General features: G+C 42.7%; 1 long non-coding RNA gene across 2 annotated transcripts in view; it reads right to left on the bottom strand.

The window, feature by feature from the left end:
- Gm33067 overlaps positions 1-20,301 on the bottom strand; it is a 59,403-nt gene that overhangs the window by 37,078 nt on the left and 2,024 nt on the right. Inside the window, exons 1-2 of one of the 2 annotated variants that reach the window (XR_391374.1) lie at positions 17,077-17,170; positions 12,383-12,581 (exon numbers count right to left, since the gene is read on the bottom strand). This is a non-coding gene — a long non-coding RNA (predicted gene, 33067). Of the gene's footprint in view, positions 1-12,382; positions 12,582-17,076; positions 17,171-20,301 lie in introns of those variants that run through there. The other variant, XR_882041.1, reaches the window with a different exon arrangement.

Raw genomic sequence — 20,301 nt, 5'->3', positions numbered from 1 at the left:
TCCAACTCCTGGATACACATGCTTTTGTAATGTATTCATGCTCTGTATTAAATCTTTGAGGACTGCCAGTTTATTTATCATTTACAAACTGGGTTGTCTTGTTTCACATGACTTAGATATTTTAATTGCAAATAATCTACACATTAATCCATCTGCAGTAATAATAGCAACGACTGCCTCTTGCTCTCTAAACCATACCCTCAAGTAACTGCTTCCTTTGCTGGGAAGGGCCACTTTGCTTACCTGAGAAACGATCTGTCAACTTCTGCCAGGATGCCTTGGGTGGCTCTATACCTTTGCCTGTCCCTGTACCTTGAACTGTATTTGTTGATCTGTTTGCTTGATTGTGTGTGTGTGTGTGTGTGTGTGTGTGTGTGTGTGTGTGTGTGTGTGTGTATACCCTTTAGTGTCTTGACACAGGGTCTCACTACATAGCCCTGGTTGTCCTAGATCTAACACTATAGACAGAGATATCCTTGAACTCACAGGGATCTGCCTCCATCTGCCCCTGCCTCTCCCTCTGTGCCTCTCTTCATCTCTATCTCTACCTTTCTGCCTCTCTGCCCCTCTGAGCCTCTGTTCCACTGCTCTTCTTTCTCTGCTCTCTGTTTCTGCCTGTGCTCATGCTTCTGTCCCCCCTACCTCCCAGCCACCACCACCACCTCTGCCTACCAGCGCCCCTACCCTCATCCTACCCCCTTTCTTAGTCAGGGTTTTACTGCTGTGAACAGACACCATGACCAAAGCAATTCTTATAAAAACAACATTTAATTGGGACTGGCTTACAGGTTCAGAGGTTCAGTCCTTTATCATCAACGTGGGAGCATGGCAACATCCAGGGAGGCATGGTGCAGGAGGAGCTGAGAGTTCTATGTCTTCATCCAAAGGCTGCTAGTGGAAGATTCACTCCTAGTCAACTAGGGTGAGGATCTTAAGCCCACACCCACAGAGGCACACCTACTCCAACTTGGTCACAACTCCAAATAGTGCCACTCCCAGGCCCAAGAATATACAAACCATTACATTCCATTCCCTGGCCCCCATAGACTTGTTCAAGCACATGAGTCTATGTGGGGGGGGGGCATACGTAAACATAGCAAAATGCATTTAGTCAAACTTTTAAAGTCCTCATAGTCTATAGTAGTCTCAACAATGTTAAAAAATCCAAAGTTCAAGGTCTCTTCTGAGATTCATCCAACTAATTAACTGTAATCCCCAAAGCAAGGCAGGAAACCAGCTGGGCAAATTCCAAACTCTACATCACCATGGCTGATGTCAAAGTGGTCTCCATTCATTTTTCATCTTCGTTGACTGCAACAAACTGCTTTCTCCTGGGCTAGTTCCACTTCCTGTTAGCAGCTTTCCTCAGCATGTATACCATGGCTCTAGCATCTTTAACGTCTTTGAGTCTCCAAAGCAATTTCAATGTTACAAATTCTTGTTCCAGTGACTGGGATTCCACTTAATCTTTTGGACTCTTCCTAAGGGCTGGCATCACTTCTCCATCTCTGCCCTCTGTACAACTCTTTGCTCAGGTTGATCCATGCCACTATGGCTGCTTTTCTTGGTGATCATCCCATGGTACTAACATCTCCAATACACTGGGGTATGCCACTCAAACTAGGCTTCACCAATAGCCTCTCATACCCTCTCTTCATGGTGCCAACCCTCAAATCCTTTGCATGACCCCTTCAGTCCTGGGCCATCAACTACAGCTGAGGCTATACCTTCTCCAATGGCCTTCCATGACCCCTCACAGTGCCAAGCTCAGCTGTTCTTCATGACACCTTCATGCCTTCAAAACCAGTACCACCTGGGTGATTATTACACATTACCAAGTCCAGCTTGCAGCTTGGCTCTCTCTGTAAAACAGCTTCTTTGTGCTCCCAGAAAACACTTCCCAGAAACTTTCACCTCAGTGATGCTGGTTTCTTCATAATCACTGTTTATTTCTTAGCTCCAGCTAACCAGCATCAATTGTCCCAGTCGTTCTTTCCATTCTTAACTCTAGAGCCAGAATCACATGGCTAAAGCTGCTAAGGAGTTCTGCTGTTGGCAGGAATTAGAACATGACCCCCTTCTATTATTACATTGTCAATGGCTTCCTGTTTTCCAAATCCTTCACTGCCTAAGCATGGCTATGCTGGGTCTTGCTCTGTAGATTGGCCTTGAACGCAGAGATCAGCATGCTTATCTCCTGGGATTAAAAGTGTGTTACACCATGCCTGGATCTAAATTTAGCTGGGTAGGATCTTGCCCCAAGTTCCTACTCCCTTAATCCTTTTTATCTCTTAGAACACAGGATTTTGCTCCATTTCACTTCCTGGTACCCCTTTAATATTCAAACCATCTATTTTTTTTCTTTTATACGCTTGCTATGCTTGTTCAAACTTCTCTTGCCTGAGTTTAGGGAGTACAAGCATACTCTGCTACCCCAGGTGGAAAGTTTCTTCTCTACATAAAGATATTCAGGTTTCCCCTCATCATCTGATGAATAGGCCACGTTTTAGTCAGGGTACATTTTTAATCTTTCTAAAACCCAGTGGGATTTAACTGCATATATTTTTTAACTGGAACTCAATTCAGATTCAATTATCTAAACGTCTGTTTAGTGACAGAAGTAGGCTATACTAGACTACATATTACATAGTAGGTAATATGGCTGTGAATCGCTAACCTCATATGAGGTGTGTTTAAGGTATCCAGAATATTTTGTGCTTCCTTAGTAATGTTAAGATGCATTTCTACTTTTGAAAGGAATGAAAACCCCTTTTCATGGGGTTTTTTGGATGATTGACTCCAGCTTGCAGATAGATATTCATGGTATAGACCAACATCTAGCAAGAGTCAATAATCTCCACCCTCACATGGGCTTTTTGCTGCCCACGGTCACCCATCTAGACAAAGCTAAAAAGGCAAGCATGAAATACCCCAACCCCTGAATCAAATGAACCACAGAAGGACGAGCTAGTATGAGGAAATGCCATGAAGCAGTAGCTGATGGAGCTCTCTGGTTATAGCACTTCCCATGGGCTGCATTAACTCCAGAGAGAAGCATGGTGATGGGACCATTGCCGTCACTTTCCATCCTAGGAATGACATGAAAGGTTTGGGTGCATATCTCTTCATTTTGATACTCTAAATTGAATTTTTATTTTTCCATATTAAGAACCACGGACTAATGTAACATAAAATGAAGTTTAGGAAAAGAATTTTGATTACTAAAGCAATTAACAAAACTTTATTCTCATATTACAATTATGTTTATTGATTTTAATTCTCATTGAACTATATTGGATACTAAGAACACTAACTCTGTTACCAAGACCTGTCCATTTCTCAAATCTCACCACAACCCTGAGTCATCTTCTATAAAATGTTGCCTACAAATCATAAATAGCTCTATATGTATTATGGAGGATCAACATATTTCAGAAAACACAAGATTTTTTTTTCTGGGCCTAGATACATTTGGCCACAATATTATTGTGTCCAGTTACACACAATCTCCTGCAAACATTGTGACTTTCTTCACCTTTTTAGCTGAAAATAGTTCCCATGTTGTAGATACCACATATTTCTCATCCCCTCTTTCTTCTCTTGTTGGACATCAACATCTAGCCCTAACATAGATATTGTTGACAATGCTACAGTCTACACTGATGTACAAATCACTAATTCATTCAATTAGAAAAGTATGCATGGGATATGTAATAGTCATCGTTTTCTTATTTAAAGAAACTCCATATGGGGGCTGGAGAGATGGCTCAGCGGTTAAGAGCACTTACTGCTCTTCCAGAGTTCCTGAGTTCAATTCCCAGCCACTATATGGTGGCTCACAACCATCTATAATGGGATCTGATTCCCTCTTCTGGTGTGTCTGAAGACAGCTACAGTATACTCATATAAATAAAATAAATCAATCTTTAAAAGGAAAAAACTCCACACGAAGTGCAGACAGGGAAATGTACTTTACTACTTGATAAAATTGTTACATGGGAGTCCCCTACTTTCAGTTAAAGCTCCACTTCTTATATTCTCTAGCATCTAGAAACATCACATGCTATGAGGTTCTGAAGTGAGAAAAGGCTGGGATGCAAAGTCAAAGTTTCAGGCCTCTCCATGGCTCCTTGAACTCTGGACTGTTATGTCCACTGCCATAGACCTAGCCATTACTGCACAGTCCTGCTCAATTACTTCTTACAGTCTCCATTCATCCAAGGTATCTGCTGCTAAAATATGTCAGAGGGCTGTCTATTGTATTATGGAGTAGAAACGCTAAGCTATAGTACTGTATGCCTTTGCTCCAATTCTCACCATCTTTGGCAATCTGCATTGCCTGACCATCCCTGAGTCTTGCAAGGACTGATTTGTGCATTTCTGGATAATAGGCTGCCCTCTCACCACAACAACAGCCACTGAGTCTTAGCAGCCTGAACAATTGCAACTCTCTCCATCAGCAAAGAACACCACTGGAAGGACGTGTCCACCCAATAGGCAGACTGAAGCAGTTACAGCAGCACTAACATCTGCACTAATATGGGCATAAACACAGTGTTTATAAGGGAATGGAGAGGCCCATTCCTTTTGTTCCATGCAGCTTGTTCTATGACATCCATGTCTGAGGTATCCATTCCCCAACAGGACTGCCTTTTCTGGCCTCAGTGGGAGAGGATGCACTTAATTTGGCAGAGACAAGACAGGGTTTCTCTGTGTATCCCTGGCTGTCCTGGAACTCACTCTGTAAACCAGGTCAGCAATACCTCTCCTGGGCATATACCCAGAAGAAGTTCCAACTTGTAATAAGGACACAAGCTCCACTATGTTCCTAACAGCCTTATTTATAATAGCCAGAAGCTGGAAAGAACCCAGATGTCCCTCAACAGTGGAATAGATACAGAAATTGTGGTACATTTTCACAGTGGATTACTACTCAGATATTAAAAACAAGGAATTTATGAAATTCTTAGGCAAATGGATAGATCAGGAGCACATCATCCTGAGTGAGGTAACCAATCACAATAGAATTCACATGGTATGCACTCACTGATATGTGGATATTAGCCCAGAAACTTAGAATACCCAAGATATTATTTGCAGAACACATGAAAAGAAGAAGGAAGACCAAAGTGTGGAGACTTTGTTACTCCTTAGAATGAGGAACAAAATACCCATGGAGGGAGTTACAGAGTCAATGTTTGGAGCTGAGACGGAAGGAGGGACCATCCAGAGATTGCTCTACTCAGGAATTCACCCCATAAACAACCAAGTCACTAGGGAGATGCCAACAAGAGACTGTTGACAGGAACCTTATATAGCTGTCTCCTGCAAGGCTCTGACAGTGCCTGGCAAATACAGAAGTGGATGCTCACAGTCATCCATTGGATGGAGCACAAGGTCCCCAGTGAAGGAGCCAGAAATATACCTAGGGAGCTGAAGGGGACTGAAGCCCCATAGGAGGAACATCAATATGAACTAACCAGTACCCCCGAGCTCCTTGGAACTATACCACCAATCATAGAAAACACATGGTGGAACTTGTGGCGCTAGGTGCATATGTAGCAGTGGACAGCCTAGTGGAGGCCCTTGGTCCTATGAAGGTTCTATGCCCCAGTATAGGGGAATGCCAGGACCAGGAATGGGAGTGGGTGGGTTGGTTAGGCAGAGGGAGGGGGAGGGTTAGGGGATTTTCAGAGGGAAAACTAGAAAAGGGGATAACATTTAAAATGTAAATAAAGAAAATATCTAATAAAAAATAAAACCCAGGAAAAACAACAAACAAAACTTGGAATAAATCTCTGAAATCACAAACAAAGCCTGGAAGGTGAAAAATAAAACTGTTCAAGACCTAACACAGGAAAGAGAGCAAATGAAGAACAGGCAACCTGACTGTCTAGCCAGCCTCCATCAGGACTGCTGAGCAAGGAACCTCTTAGGCCTTAGCGTTCCATCTAGGCCTTGTGCTGGCTCATTTTCTCTGTCAACTTGACACAGGCTGAAGTTATCACAGTGAAATGAAGCTTTCTTGAGTAAATGCCTCCATGAGATCCAGCTGTAAGGCATTTTCTCAATTAGAGATCAAAGCTGGGAGGATCAATTGTAGGGTGTGCCATCCCTGAGCTGGTAGTCCTGGGTTTTATAAGAAAGCAGGCTGAGCAAGCCAGTAAGTAACATCCTTCCATGGCCTCTGCATCAGCTCCTATTTCGTGACCTGCTTGAGTTCCAGTCCTGACTTCATTTGGTGATGAACAGCAATGTGAAAGTATAAGCTGAATAAACCCTTTCCTCCCCAACTTGCTTCTTGGTCATGATGTTTGTGCAGGAATAGAAACCTTAACTAAGGGGCTGGAGAGATGGCTCAGCAGTTAAACACACTGACTGTTCTTCTGAAGGTCCTGAGTTCAAATCCCAGCAAACACATGGTGGCTCACAACTATCTGTAAGGAGATCTAGCATACTTTTCTGGAGTGTCTGAAGACAGCTACAGTGTACTTAAATGTAATAACTATATAAATTTTAAAAAATAAAAAAAACCTTAACTAAGACAGTCCTTAATATTTTACCTAGGCCTTAACACTAGAAGACTAACAGATCTCTTATGAAAAGAGACAGCTTTGCCTTGCTAGCAGGCTTCATGATAAAAGATACACAATTTTCAGCGGTAACCTTTTGAAGATAACCTTTTTCTAATCCCTTACCAAAAAATCAGTTTTCAATGACTGTTCTCCAATGATCAACCACCTATGTCCCATGGCAAATGATTAAATAAAAAAGATAGAAACTTCAGGCAAGGTCTGAGGATATAAGCTCAAGTTGTGAATATATAAAAAAAATTTGAGAGTCTAGAAAGATGTTTTGAGATCAGTAATCATAACATATAAAGCTTGGAGGGCATACACATTTGGATGATGATAGAAAATAATTTAAGATAAAAATGCTTCGGATTTATTCCCCTCAATATGCTACTGTTATATCAAAACTTCAAGAGTTCAGATTATTTACAGTAATCATTGTAATTCTGATAATTTAGCCTAACTCTAATAAATATACCACTATACAATCCACGTTCCTAATCACAGTTCAAAATTTGAGTTTCCTTTGGTTTTCTTTAGCTATAGACTTAAGGTATTCTCATGCTAAATCTATATGTTCAACTATCAAATTCACAAATTCAAATATGTGAGTTTCCGTTAATTATCCTTTAAATATAAACATAAAATGTTTCTTATTATACTATAATTATGTACATTATATAATTCAGTCTTCTGAATAGAAAAAAAAGCCCCTTTGCCTCTTCTCTACAAAAGGGTTTATGTCTTCCCTAAACTCACCTTAAAGACTTCATGCTGTTAAAAAAAATTATCTCTTTTGTAAACTTAAAAAGATTCTTATAAGCTCCAGAAAACCCACTCAAATCTACCTCATGGACCAAATAGATTCCAAGATAACTATCCCTGCCACCCATTTGCTGCCTAAAGTCTACTTAACTGCCTCTAATGTGTGTGTGTGTGTGTGTGTGTGTGTGTGTGTGTGTGTGTGTGTGTGTGTGTGTGTGTGTGTGTTTCAGCATCTTGCCAAGTCCAGGTGTTTACTCCAGCCTATATCCAGGACAGCTCCGGTCTACTCTCACAGATGCTTCTACTGGACCAGCACTTTCCTACCAGCAGATGGTTCCACAGACCCAGGACAGCAATGAAAGAGCCAGCTCACTCAGTTCTTGACCAGCATCCCCATCCCAATCTTCTTAGGTTCCTCAAAGACAAAACCATTGCCCCAAGGTCAGCAGGAAGGAGCTTAAAGAAGAGAAGACTTCATTCCTGCCTCAGCAGGACCTCTTCATAGTCTCCCTCTCTCTCTCTCTCTCTCTCTCTCTCTCTCTCTCTCTCTCTCTCTCTCTCTCTCTCTTTCTCTCTTCCTCTCCTCTCTCTACTCCCTCTCTCCTCTCTGTCTTTTACTTCAATTTTTTAAAAACATACTTTTAATACGAGTTCTCAAATGTGTCAAATCCCCTGTTAACCCACCTTGCAAATGTAGGGGAGAAAAGATGGTATATAGGATGAGGGATGTGCAAATGTTAGTAGTTCTTCCAAATATATATATATTTGATCCTTTTTGATATATATATATAAATTATTTAAACACATACACACATAGCCGGGCATGGTGGTGCCCGCCTTTAATCCCAGCACTCAGGAGGCAGCGGCAGGTGGATTTCTGAGCCTGGTCTACAAAGTGCATTCCAGGACAGCCAGGCTACACAGAGAAATCCTGTCTCGAAAAACCATTAAAAAAAAAAGTAGTTCTTTGGGGCGATTCCAATCTCTCCTTTTCAGGAAACTGAGAGTCCAGTTCAGCAGTGTCAGGATACCAAAAAACAAATCAGCAGTGGTGCCCTGATCCAGCAGAAACAGCCTCCACTGAGGTGACATGAGTAAGCAGAAGAGGCCAGGACCAGCCTGGACACCAGGAGAAGTTCTCTTCCATGCTTCTCTCAATGAAGAGAAGATAAGTGAAGACGAAGACTTGAGACAAAGCATTGCAAAGCTAGCTATGCAAGCATCCATCACTGTCCTTTGAGTTCAGTTATGCTCTGTCCAAACATCACATGTCTCCCATAGGTCAAAAAAACAACATGTGAGTTTGCCTTAGCAATACTAGGTGAATCTGTGTCACCTGGCATATCTGCCTCTTTTCCCTTCCCCAGAGCCCCCTACAATATCCCAAATAAACTTTATTTCATAATAGACCTGTCCTACGGCTGATACCTCAGAGAGGATGCCTCTGCATGGGCCTCGTAAGGCATCCCCTCCCCCTGCAACACTCTGTCATTTTATAAAACATATCCATATGTGACTCCAGAAGAGAGTGTGTGCATCTCCAGGGAAGGGAGGGAAACACTCTGAAAGTACAGTGCTTGGAACAGAGAACTCAGCTAAGACCAGACAGAACTCAGCAGGCCTGCCTCAGTCTGGCAAGTGAAAGAGGCCATTTCATGGAGGTGGTAAGCAGGGGTGAGCTCCCCACACTGTGTCCCCCCACACACACTGCCTTCCTGCAGCCCTTTAAGGACACCCTTGGTGGGCACAGTCCAGTCCACTGACACCATTGCCAAAATGAAAGGAAATAAACAACTTGTCCCTAGTTAGATCCAGCTGAGCTAAGTCAAGCCCCCATGTACTGACCTAGTCAGAGGGGATGCTAACTCATCTACAGTTAAGAGGGAAGAAGTGGGAGCAACATATGGAGTTAGTCTAGTTGTCCAATTTGCAAAGTCAATGGGCAGAAAATTCTATTATAGAAAAGGGGAGAGGGTTCCCTTTAAAAATAAAATGAAAATAAACAAGACAAAGACAGAGTGACAAGTCAATCCCCTTACATTCATAGGAGCAGCCCAATGTTGGAAATCTACCTGCCATCCTGTCCTCTAGGAGGGGTAAACTCCTGCCTTTCTACCCCCTTGAGCAGCCACCAGTTCATGAGTATCATCTGCACCCATGCCTCTTCTCCTCCTTTCTCTCTTCTCTTAACCTCTGTCTCCTTGAAGCTACCTGGCTCTGTTGAGGTGGGAAATCCCATTCCAGCTTCATTGTTTACAGAGAAATAACTGATCCTGACTGCTCTGGGTTCCTACTCACAAGGACCAGCTGGGATCCTCAGACATCCTGGGGAAACCTGATTTTTACCAGGCAGGGAGGGAAATCACTCCCTGACTCTGGAAGACCCAGCTCTATTTCATTCCTGAAGCTCACTGACATTCTAGTGGACACCTAACTGCAGAAGACTTCTGCAGTATTGAGTGCTGGTATTTTTCAAAGCTGACCACTTCCATGTCCAAGATCTCCAGGGAGAGATCTCAGAGCATGCAGAATTGTTGCTAGGCCTCATGGTTCAAACCTGTTGTCCTACTTCAGAAGCTAAACCAGGGAGATCACAGCTTCAAAGCTAGCCTCAGCAAGGGGCCCTGGGCTCAAAATAAAACACACACACATATAAAAGGAAGGTACAAGCCGGGCAAGGTGGCACAGGCCTTGAATCCCAGCACTTGCTAGGAAGATTTCTGAGTTTGAGTCCAGCCTGGTCTACAAAGTAAGTTCCAGGACAGCCAGGGCTACAGAGAAACCTCGGTACGGATTGATCTCGGTTGCAGAACACTCTTACACGCGTTCTCTCGACCGGCCAGGAAGAACGCAACAAACCGGAATCTTCTGCGGCAAAGCTTTATTGCTTACATCTTCAGGAGCGAGAGAGCAAGAGAGCAAGAGCGAGGGCAAGAGCGCAAGAGCGCAAGAGCTTTATTGCTTACATCTTCAGGAGCAAGAAGCAAGAGCCAGAGCAAGAGTGCAAGAGTGCAAGAGTGCAAGAGCCAGAGCAAGAGTGCAAGAGTGCAAGAGCTCTATTGCTTACATCTTTAGGAGCCAGAGAGCAAGAGCGCAAGAGTGCAAGAGAGAGAATGGCGAAACCCCGTCCCCTTTAAGGAGAATTATCCTCCGCCTAGGATGTGTCACTCCCTGATTGGCTGCAGCCCATCGGCCGAGTTGTCGTCAAGGGGAAGGCAGAGCACATGGGGTGGAGAACTACCCTTGGCACATGCGCAGATTATTTGTTTACCACTTAGAACACAGGATGTCAGCGCCATCTTGCAACGGCGAATGTGAGGGCGGCTTCCCACAGAACACTTGCCTAGCAGGTGTAAGCTGTAGTGTGTCTATGATCTTGAGGTACATTTATGCTTGCTAATTATTACTGTGTTAACTTTACACACTCAGCCACCATCATGAACAATGAGCAGTCTTTAGCATTTTTGTGTATCAGTTGTTCATTTATTCAATTCATCTTTTCCTCTAATTTACTTTATGTTTGTCATAGTATCTGATGGCTCTTTCTTCCAGTTCAGGTGTCTGGGACATCCACAGCTCTGTCCCCTTCTGGCCTCACATGCAGTTTCCTGTGTCTGATGGGTCTATTCTCTCCTGGTTTCACCTGCAGTTTCTTGCTTCTGCATATTTTCCTTCTACATTTCTTTTGCATATATTCCTCTATACTGTTTTTAAATTTTGAGCTGCATGCTGCACAGTAAAGGACAAATGAGGCAGGATAAGCTAAAAGTATTTCCACCTCTCAGAAGTTACATGCCTTTTAATAAACTGTTGTAAGCAGCTATGCTGGGGGGGGCACTCTTCTTCAAAGAACTAGACTTAAATAGCCCCAGGTCCATGGTGGCTTGATTGGAAGTTTGGTCTCTTCCTTCCAACCAGGGCTTAGGACACCATCAACACAGCCAAACTCTACGTTTTGACTTCACTTCTCTCTCACTTCCCAGCGTTATAAACCAGCATGGAAGCTGCACAGGAAAATCTGAGACCTAAGCCAGCAGCTACTTCTCTGAGACTGGATTTCTCAGAAAGAGGAGTACAAGTGTGAACTGAGTGAGTGCCCATGCAGCCTACAGAGAGGGCCCTGGGAACCCCTCGAGGGTCTAGAATCCCTCCCAATCCAAACAGGCTCAAATTCGTGTGACCCCTTACACACACACACACACACACACACACACAAACAAGCTTTACTCAAGGGGGTCAGCTCACAGCAAGACAGTTCTGCTAACTTAAAGAACCTACTGACAACCTGGTATAGTGGTTCACGCCTTTAATCACATCACTTAAGAGAAGGCACGTGGATCTCTTTGAGTATAAGAGAAGTCTGATCTACATGACTTTCAGGACAGTCAGACCTAGAGTGAGACCCTGTCCTTGAAAAGAGAATGTATTGAAGCTCTACTGTATACAACATGGAGTCAAAATATCCTTCAATAGTGACTTTCACAGGTTGAAAGACTAGGGAATTGAGCTTAAAAAAACTGATGCTGGGCTACATGTGACATGTGTCATAGCTTCTACTGATACTCAAAATATTATAGTACAGTGCCACCTCCTGAGTAGGAGGATGAATTTGATCAGACGTGAAATTTCTATTGCCTATGTGTTTATTTATTCAATATGGCAAAGGGTTTGCCCAGCAGAAATGCCCAACATTGAACTTTGGGAGAGCTCAGTAGTAGAGCAGTTGCCTAGCAAGTAGTAAATCTGGGTTCTAACCTCAGCATTGTGTGGCATAACAAAATATATATAGATAAGTAAGGTCCAGTGTTAGTCTTTTGATTCTCTTTTGCCTTCAGGAGACACTATTAAGTGGAAGAATGTGGCCATCAAACTGGATCAGTGAGTCAAGGAGCTTGCTCTCAAGTCTGACAACGTGAGTTCAGTGATCTAAACTCACATAATGGAAGGAACGACGTAACTACTGTAAGTTGTCTTCTGACCTCCACACACACGGCACGGTGAACACACACACGCATACATACAAACACTATAAATTACCAACCAACCTGAGGAATGCTGGCACCACGGTGTCCATGTTCTCCTCTATCAGAGACCTCCAGCTCCACTTGACAGGCTTCTCTACTGAGGCCAGGATTGCATCAAGTGCAAAGCAGCTCCAAGAAGTTCATACTCTTGGGCCTTGTACTTTTGCGGGCATTAGGAAAGCAGGTATCTTCTGTCAAGCAGTGCTGTCTCCAAGCCAACCTATGGAGCAAGCACAGAATACCCAGTCCAACATACAAAGTAACCCAGAGCCTAAAATATCTTGCAAAACCTTTATATTTCAGATCAATTTCCAGCTTTAAGTTTTCAGATTAAGATTATCCTAACATCAAATTAATGCCTAAGTATCCTCAAAGTACAGGAAATGCCAAAGTATGAAACACTTTTGGTCCAAACTATTTTGGATAAGCAATACTCACCTGTTGTTATTCTCAAGCTGTTACACACAAGCCTTTCTTGAGTGAAAGCTCAAAAATGCCTGTCTCTCTCACATACATTTCTCTCACATACATACAACCATTTAAAAGAAACAGAATGCAGAATGGGGCATGCTGGTGAGGATCTGTTGCCTGTCATTGGGCAGGCTGAGGCACATGTATGCATGTGTGTATACATATTTCATAGAAAAGATGAAATAATAAAGTAATGAAATGTAGCAGATTATAATTCTGATGATTAACAATGCATTCTCGTTGTTATTGCATGCTTGGAGAGAATTTCAAACACACACATATATGTGTATGTGTGTGTATGTGTGTGTATGTGTGTGTATGTGTGTGTATGTGTGTGTATGTATATGTATATGTATATGATTATGTATATGTATATGTATATGTTTATGTTTATGTTTATGTATAGCAGTGACAAGGAATCCAGTAGAAATATTTTCCTTATGCAAAAATGAAGGAGAGTGCTACAGAAAGTTACTCCCACCATCACTAGGAGATCCATTGTTACATGAATGGATCTCATTCACTACAGGAACACATGGTTTGAATCTACAATGTTTCCTAGAGGCTCCTGTATAGTGCACTTGTTCCCTAGTTAGTGGTGCTATTTAGGAAGGCTTGTGGAAACTTGATAAAGAACAGCTGTCCTGATAAAAGTGGATAATTAGGAGTGGCCTTTAAGGTTCCAGATATGATTCAAGCCATTCTGTTTTGCCTGGTCAGTCATAACATGAGCAGTCACTCTCACATACAACACTGCCATTGAGGGAGCAGCTCCACCATGCCTGCTGTGCTATGATACACTGCAGATCTCTGAACATGAGTCAAAATAAACCTTTGCTCCATTTTTTTTTCTGCCAGACATTGAGTCACAGGAGCAAGAAAAAAACTAAGGGGCTGGCAAGATGTTTCAGTGAGCTTTCTGGCTACATTTGTGTCAACTTGGGACAAGCTAAAAGTCTTCTGAGATCAGGGAATAGCAACTGAGAGAATGCCTCAATGAGATTGGGCTGAAGGCAAACTTGCAAGGTATTTTCTTAATTAGTGATGGATGTGGTGGCCCAGTCCATTGTAGGTGGTGCCACTCCTGAGCTGATGGAACTAGGGTCTGTAATCAAACAGGCTGAGTTTGGCTGGTGACATGGCTCCATGGTTAAGAGGACTTCTACAGGTCCTAGGTTCAGATCCCAGCAACCATATAGTGGCTCATAACTATCTGTAATGGGATATGATTCTTTCTTCACGTGTGCATTAAGAACACTCACACACATAAAATATCTAACTAAAACTTTAAAAAGAAAAGAGGATGAAAAAAGCAATGGGCTCTGTATCCACTACTACCTCCAGATTCTTTTCCAGTTTGAGTCCCTGCCTTGGCTTCCCTCAAAGGACTGTGACTCAGGATATGTGAGAGGGATACTTTTCTCCCCAGGTTGCTTTTGGTCGTGGTGCTTCATCACAGTACAGAAACCCTAGCTAAAGCAGTGGGCAATGTGCTTGCTGGCAGGCCTAATGACAAAAGCTCAGGTTCAAGGGCATACATACTGAAGAGAGAGCATCGACTGCTGCAGCTGTCCTTAGACCTTCACACATATGCTGTGATACACACAGGCGTACAGACTCCCATAATAACTAGAGAAGCAATAAACTAATCCAAGTTATCTGTTACTCTGCCATACTTGCACACAGGCACCTGGCATAACTGTCTCCTGAGAGGCTTCATTCAGCAGCTGACAGAAACAGATGCAGAGACCACAGCCAAACATCAGGCAGAGTTCAAGGAGTCTTGTGGAAGTCAGGGATAGGAGTGAGCAAGCTGGAGATGTCAAGTATACCACAAGAACACCAGCCTGGATCCATGAGGACTAACAGAGACTGAACCATCAACCAAAGAGTATATATAGGCTGGGCCTAGGCCCTCCCCTACATATTTGTAGCAAATGTGAGCTTGGACTTCATGTGGGTTCCCTAACAATTGGAACAGGGCTGTCTCTGACTCTGTTGCCTGCCATTGCATCCCTTCCCTCTAGCTAGACTGCCTGATCAGATCTCGATGAGGAGAATCTACTTAGCAGTGCTTGGACCTGATGTTCCAGAGCAGGCTGATATCCCAGGGAGGCTTTGCCTTATCTGAGGAGAAGAGGAGGTTATAATGGTGGGAGGGATTTGTGAGGGTGGGGCTGGGAGGAGGGAGAAAGGGGGCCTGAGACCAAGATGTAAAATAAATAAATAAATAAATAAATAAATAAATAAATAAATAAATAAATAAATAATAAATAAATAAATAAATAAAATTACGTGATTGAAAATTAGAGTTCCTGGGGACTGAGACGATGGTTCAAGTGACAAGTGAACTTGTTTATCCAGAGGTTCCAGCCCCTACACTGCGTGGTACCAAACCACTTGTAACTTCAGATCCAACCGAGTTCTCTTTTGACCTCTATGGATACGTGACACACACATGTGCGCTCACACACACACACACACACACACACTCTCTCTCTCAAAGAAAACCATTTCTGAGACTGGAAAGACTTGGAGTTTGAGAATGCTGGTTACTCTTCCACAGGACCCAGGTTCTATTTCCCAGAACTCACATGGCAGTTTACACTTGTGTAACCCAGTTTCAGAGATTCTGACTCCTTATAAATATATACATGCAGGCAAAACAACAAAGACATATAATAAATTTTAAAAATATGTAGATTCTGGGGACTCTTATGCTAGGTAACTCTCCTAAGAGATGCCTAGGAATCAAAAATTTGAAACCTTTCATTTGACTGCCTTTTCAGACAGGGTCTTGATGTGGATGCTAACAGGGCCTCAAACTGTCATCCTGTACAAGCCTCATGAGTGCTGGATTATAGGTGTGCACACTATCACCCTCACGATAAATTTATCAAATAAAGCAGTGCATACTTCATTTGTTCAGTCTATCTCTGTCAAATATTGTTCCCAGTACTTTGCTCTCATAAACAAGAATCACAAAAATTCTAATAGGTATCTTTCTTCATACACTGATTTTTGGGAATGACAAAGTGAGCCTGTATCCTTGTTAAAAAGCAAAGATTTTAGCAAACAGGCAACTGTGGTGTCACTATTGCTCTAAGGAACCCACCTGAGAATCACAGAGCACAATGACAGACACGCAAAGCTAAGCTAGATATTTTAAAAGGGTCCATTAAGAGACTCTAATAACTGGGCTAGAGAAAAGGCTGGCCTTTGTGTCCCAGATGTATAGTTATTAGAATAACTTTTTGCCATTTATCATGATAGAACTAGTGTCCTGAGTCTCAAGAATGCTTTCTGGGTTAGGTGCAGTAGGAAAGACTGTAAATTGTAAAGCTCAGACAGGAATATTACACTTTCAAGCTCAGCCTCGACTACATAGCAGTTGTTGGGGTTGACACAAGGAGACTTTGTCTTTAGAGTGAAAAAAATTAATAAATTTAGAAGAGCTGGAACCATCAATGCCACCTGTAGTGAGCACAGTAAACAAATGCCTTTTAGACATTTGAAAACAGTTTAGTCAAGGACTCCCACTGCACACAACTATGGCTGAAACTGTTAACCAGTATCCAGTTTCATCACTCACTCAAGATAACAAGACATATTCCTAGAATCCCATGACACCCACTGGGCAGTGTATAAGAAGAGACCAAGATATGCTCTGCTTTGCATATCTGGAGAGATGCCTCCTTGATCTGCCCTGAAACTGGAGAATCTCCCTCAGGATCCTGACCCTTGAGTCAAAGACTTCTACTAGAGTCTGGACCTGACCTTCAGCTAAGATAAATGATACAGGCAAGTAGCCTTGGAGAGATGGGCTTAGGACTGTAGTTAAGAATTTAGGGTGTAAACCTTGTGTAAAGACCCTCAGCATAACAAAATAAACTTTTTCTAGCTACACTATTAATCCACATCTACCTTCTGGCTAGCAACACCAACTAAACCTACTCTTTCTTTTTACCATTGTAAAGTAAACTTTAAAGAAAATCATAAAAAGTATTTAGTAGAAGAAATAGAACTAAATCCCCTACCACCATAACAAAGTGTGAATAATAATTTCAAAGTAAATTCTAGGCCACCCAGTGTCACACTCTTGCTAGGGGGAAAAAAAAGAATCCGAAGACCTCACTACAGCCGTTACTGCAGATATCACAGGCCCACTGTTGCCCTCCCTCGTCCCCATCTCCCTTGCGTCCTCCCTATGCCAGCCTGCCTCACTATATTTAATTATTTCTGACCTGCAGCCCTTCTGCTCCAGCAAGAGACAGTTGCAAACTGCCCACATAGAACAGCTGCCACTCGTCAAAGCGCAGGTCTCTATCAGCTCCGGAGGTAACCTCAAGGCGCATGTGCTGCCAGAGACAGACACACATTGATGGCGTCATGTCAATGGCGTCAGTAAGGCGCCATATCTGAAATCCAGTCGCAATTCATTGATGCTGTGCGTACCTTGTTTCTTGGACATATTGAATTTTTCCAAAGGAAATGTAAACAAGAAAGTTGCTGACAAAGCAAAGAAAGGGGTAGGGGGACAAAAAAACGAGCGAGCCTTGAAAAAGACGGATGCCATCAGGGTACTCCAGAAGCTAGCCAATAATAAAGGATAAATGGGTTGAGAGATTCAGAATGGGCCCAGATGAGAGTATAGAGCGATGGGAACTAGAAGCTGGTCTGTGAAATGGATCAGAGATCCTGTCTCAACATAGTCCTAAGACATCTTCCACAGGACTTTCGGGATAGCATTTGAAATGTAAATGAAGAAAATACCAAATTTTAAAAAATTATATAAAAAATAAGTAACTAAAAAATAAAAAATAAATAAATAAAAAGTTTTTTAAAAAAGTACACAAAAGAAATCAAGGATCAGAGTGTGTAGGGAATGACAGCCTGTGCCCACCTGAAACCAGGTCTTGATGCTGCTTCTCTGTCCTTCTCACTACCAGCCCATTTCATAAATGGATGTTACAAATTCTATTTGGAGTTTTCAGCTATGCTTTGTCAGTTGGGAAGAGCCTCTGCCTGTGGCTCATAAGACAACATATTCTTAAAATCTAAATTTTAAAAGGCCACTTTCATCTTTAACTTTACTTCCGCATAAATGAGAGAACACGTATATATTTTTTAAAAACAAATTGTGCTGATATCAGTGATGGTTCTTTCAGCCATCTGTGCCTTCAAACTACCGCAAAGATTATGTTCTGTATTTGGATTCCCTGATATTATCACAGAGAAGGTATCCGTCCACTATTGATACATTATCCTAAAGTTGGCAGTTAGACTCAGACTTGTCCTTACTATCTGGATAGTGCAAAAAGAACCCAGCAAATGGCCCAGGGAAGAGACTGGGCCTCAGGAAAGAGGGCTGCAGCAGATGAAGGACAATTGAGGTACCTGTTGCCCAGTGAGGTACCTGCTCCAACTCAAGAGGAAGGGAAACTAGAGTGTTTTCAGGACAGGATGCAACTGTGAAGTGTTTTTGTCCAGTCTTCCCTGGAAATCCAGGTAACTTGACATTGCTGTGTCTGTTGCTGAAAGTGAGTAGCTCCCAAGATAAACTTCACACTTTTTGCCTACAAATGGGGTTGGGCAGACCTCTCCAAGAGCAGTCACACAGAGTCCACAGGGCTGAAAACCAAGAAAAGAGGACTTTGAAGCTCACTGCCAGAATTCCTCCTCAAAGGACTTGACTTTCCTGGAAACCCCTTTCCTCTATTGCTGGAGTGGCTCATTTCCCTAAGATCTCCAGCTCCCTTCCCCTTTAAGCTGGTTTTGACTGATTAAATAACCCATATCATCCATATCTCAAGATTCCTTCCTACAAGGCTTAGAAAAATCTTGCATTACAAATGATTTTGAATCCTCAGTAGAGGATCCTCAAAGAAGCAGGACAGGATGTCAGTGTTTGACCTGGCTGCAGTGTCGGACACTGTCACAATTAGCATGTGAGTGTTTCTTTTACATCTTGTCAGTTGGGTATAGCAAACACTTGGCAGAAGAGACTTAAGAGCCTCAGTAGGTAGGCAGATGAATCATCAAAAATATTGGCTCTCTGGAATGGAATATGAGGGCCCTGATCTAAGAGCAGAACTGTGAACCACACTACCACATCTCTTAGCAGGAACTGGGAATCTAGTAGGCTAGGCCCTTTGTTTGAGCATTCCTGAAGCAGCATACTGGACTGGAGCCAACAAGACTGTAAAGCCATATGCAGCACAAGGCTGTGATCTTGGAATTTTATAATTGTCAGAAGCCAATGCAGAAGAAAAATTCCAAAGGCTTCTCTGCCAGAGGAGAGACATGCTGCTCTTTGACATTAAAGCAGAGCAACAGAGGTATGCCAATATTTCCCAAAGGTCTTGCCATCCACTATTGCATAGTCTTCCTGATCAGAATGTGGACTGGGGAGTCCAGGACTCACTGGACATCCATGTCTACTTAGTCTCAGGGGCTCTGCCTTCTGCCACAAAGGAGCAGCCTCTCCCTTCCAATTGCCTTGTATATGGTCTTGGCCTCTAAAAGGCAGACATTGGTTGGACTAAGGACTCTAATCATTTAGCATCTGTCCTAGCCTTTAAAAACATGTGAATCTGTTGCCCATAGCAACAGGATATTTTTCTTTTAGGTTTCTAGAATAGAGGAATCATGTCCTTCCCCCATTTTTTATCTCGAAACTATATATATATTTTTTACTTACTTACATTCCAAATGTTGCCTATGAGGGGGTACTTCTCCACTCACCTACTCACCCACCAACTCCCACCTAACCCACACCTACTTCCCTCTCCCCTGGGACATCAAGTTTCTGCAGGACTGGATGCATCCTCTCCCACTGAGGCCAGACAAGGCAGTCCTCTGCTACATATGTGTCTGGAGCCATGGAACAGCCATGTATGCTCTTTGGTTGGTGGCTTATCTTCTGGGAGCTCTGAGGGTTATATGTGTTAGTTGATACTGTTGGTCTTCCTATGAGGCTACCATTCCCTTCAGCTCCTTAAATCCTTCCATTAACTCTTTCATAGTGGTCTCTGATTTCAGTTTACTTGTTGGTTGTATGCATCTGTCTCAGTCAAATGCTGGTAGAAGCTCTAAGAGGGCAGCCATAGTAGGCTCCTGTGTGAAAGTACAACATGGCATCAGTAACAGTGTCCGGTTTTGGTAATAGCCAATAGGATGGATCCCAATCAGACCTGTCTCACTGGACATTCTTCCTTCCTCTTTTTTTAATATTTTGATTAGGTATTTTCCTTATTTACATTTCCAATGATTTTCCAAAAGTCCCCCATAACCTCCCCCCACTTCCTTACCCACCCACTCCCACTTTTTGGCCCTGGCATTCCCCTGTACTGAGGCATATAAAGTTTGCATGACCAATGGGCCTCTCATTCCACTGATGGCCGACGAGGCCTTTTTTTGATAGATATGCAGCTAGAGACAAGAGCTCGGGGAACTGGTTAGTTCATATT

Source organism: Mus musculus, chromosome 7 (genome assembly GCF_000001635.26).
Source record: "Mus musculus strain C57BL/6J chromosome 7, GRCm38.p6 C57BL/6J".
NCBI lineage: Eukaryota > Metazoa > Chordata > Mammalia > Rodentia > Muridae > Mus > Mus musculus.
Note: the sequence above shows the minus strand (reverse complement) of the source record. Positions and strands in the feature narration are given on the sequence as shown.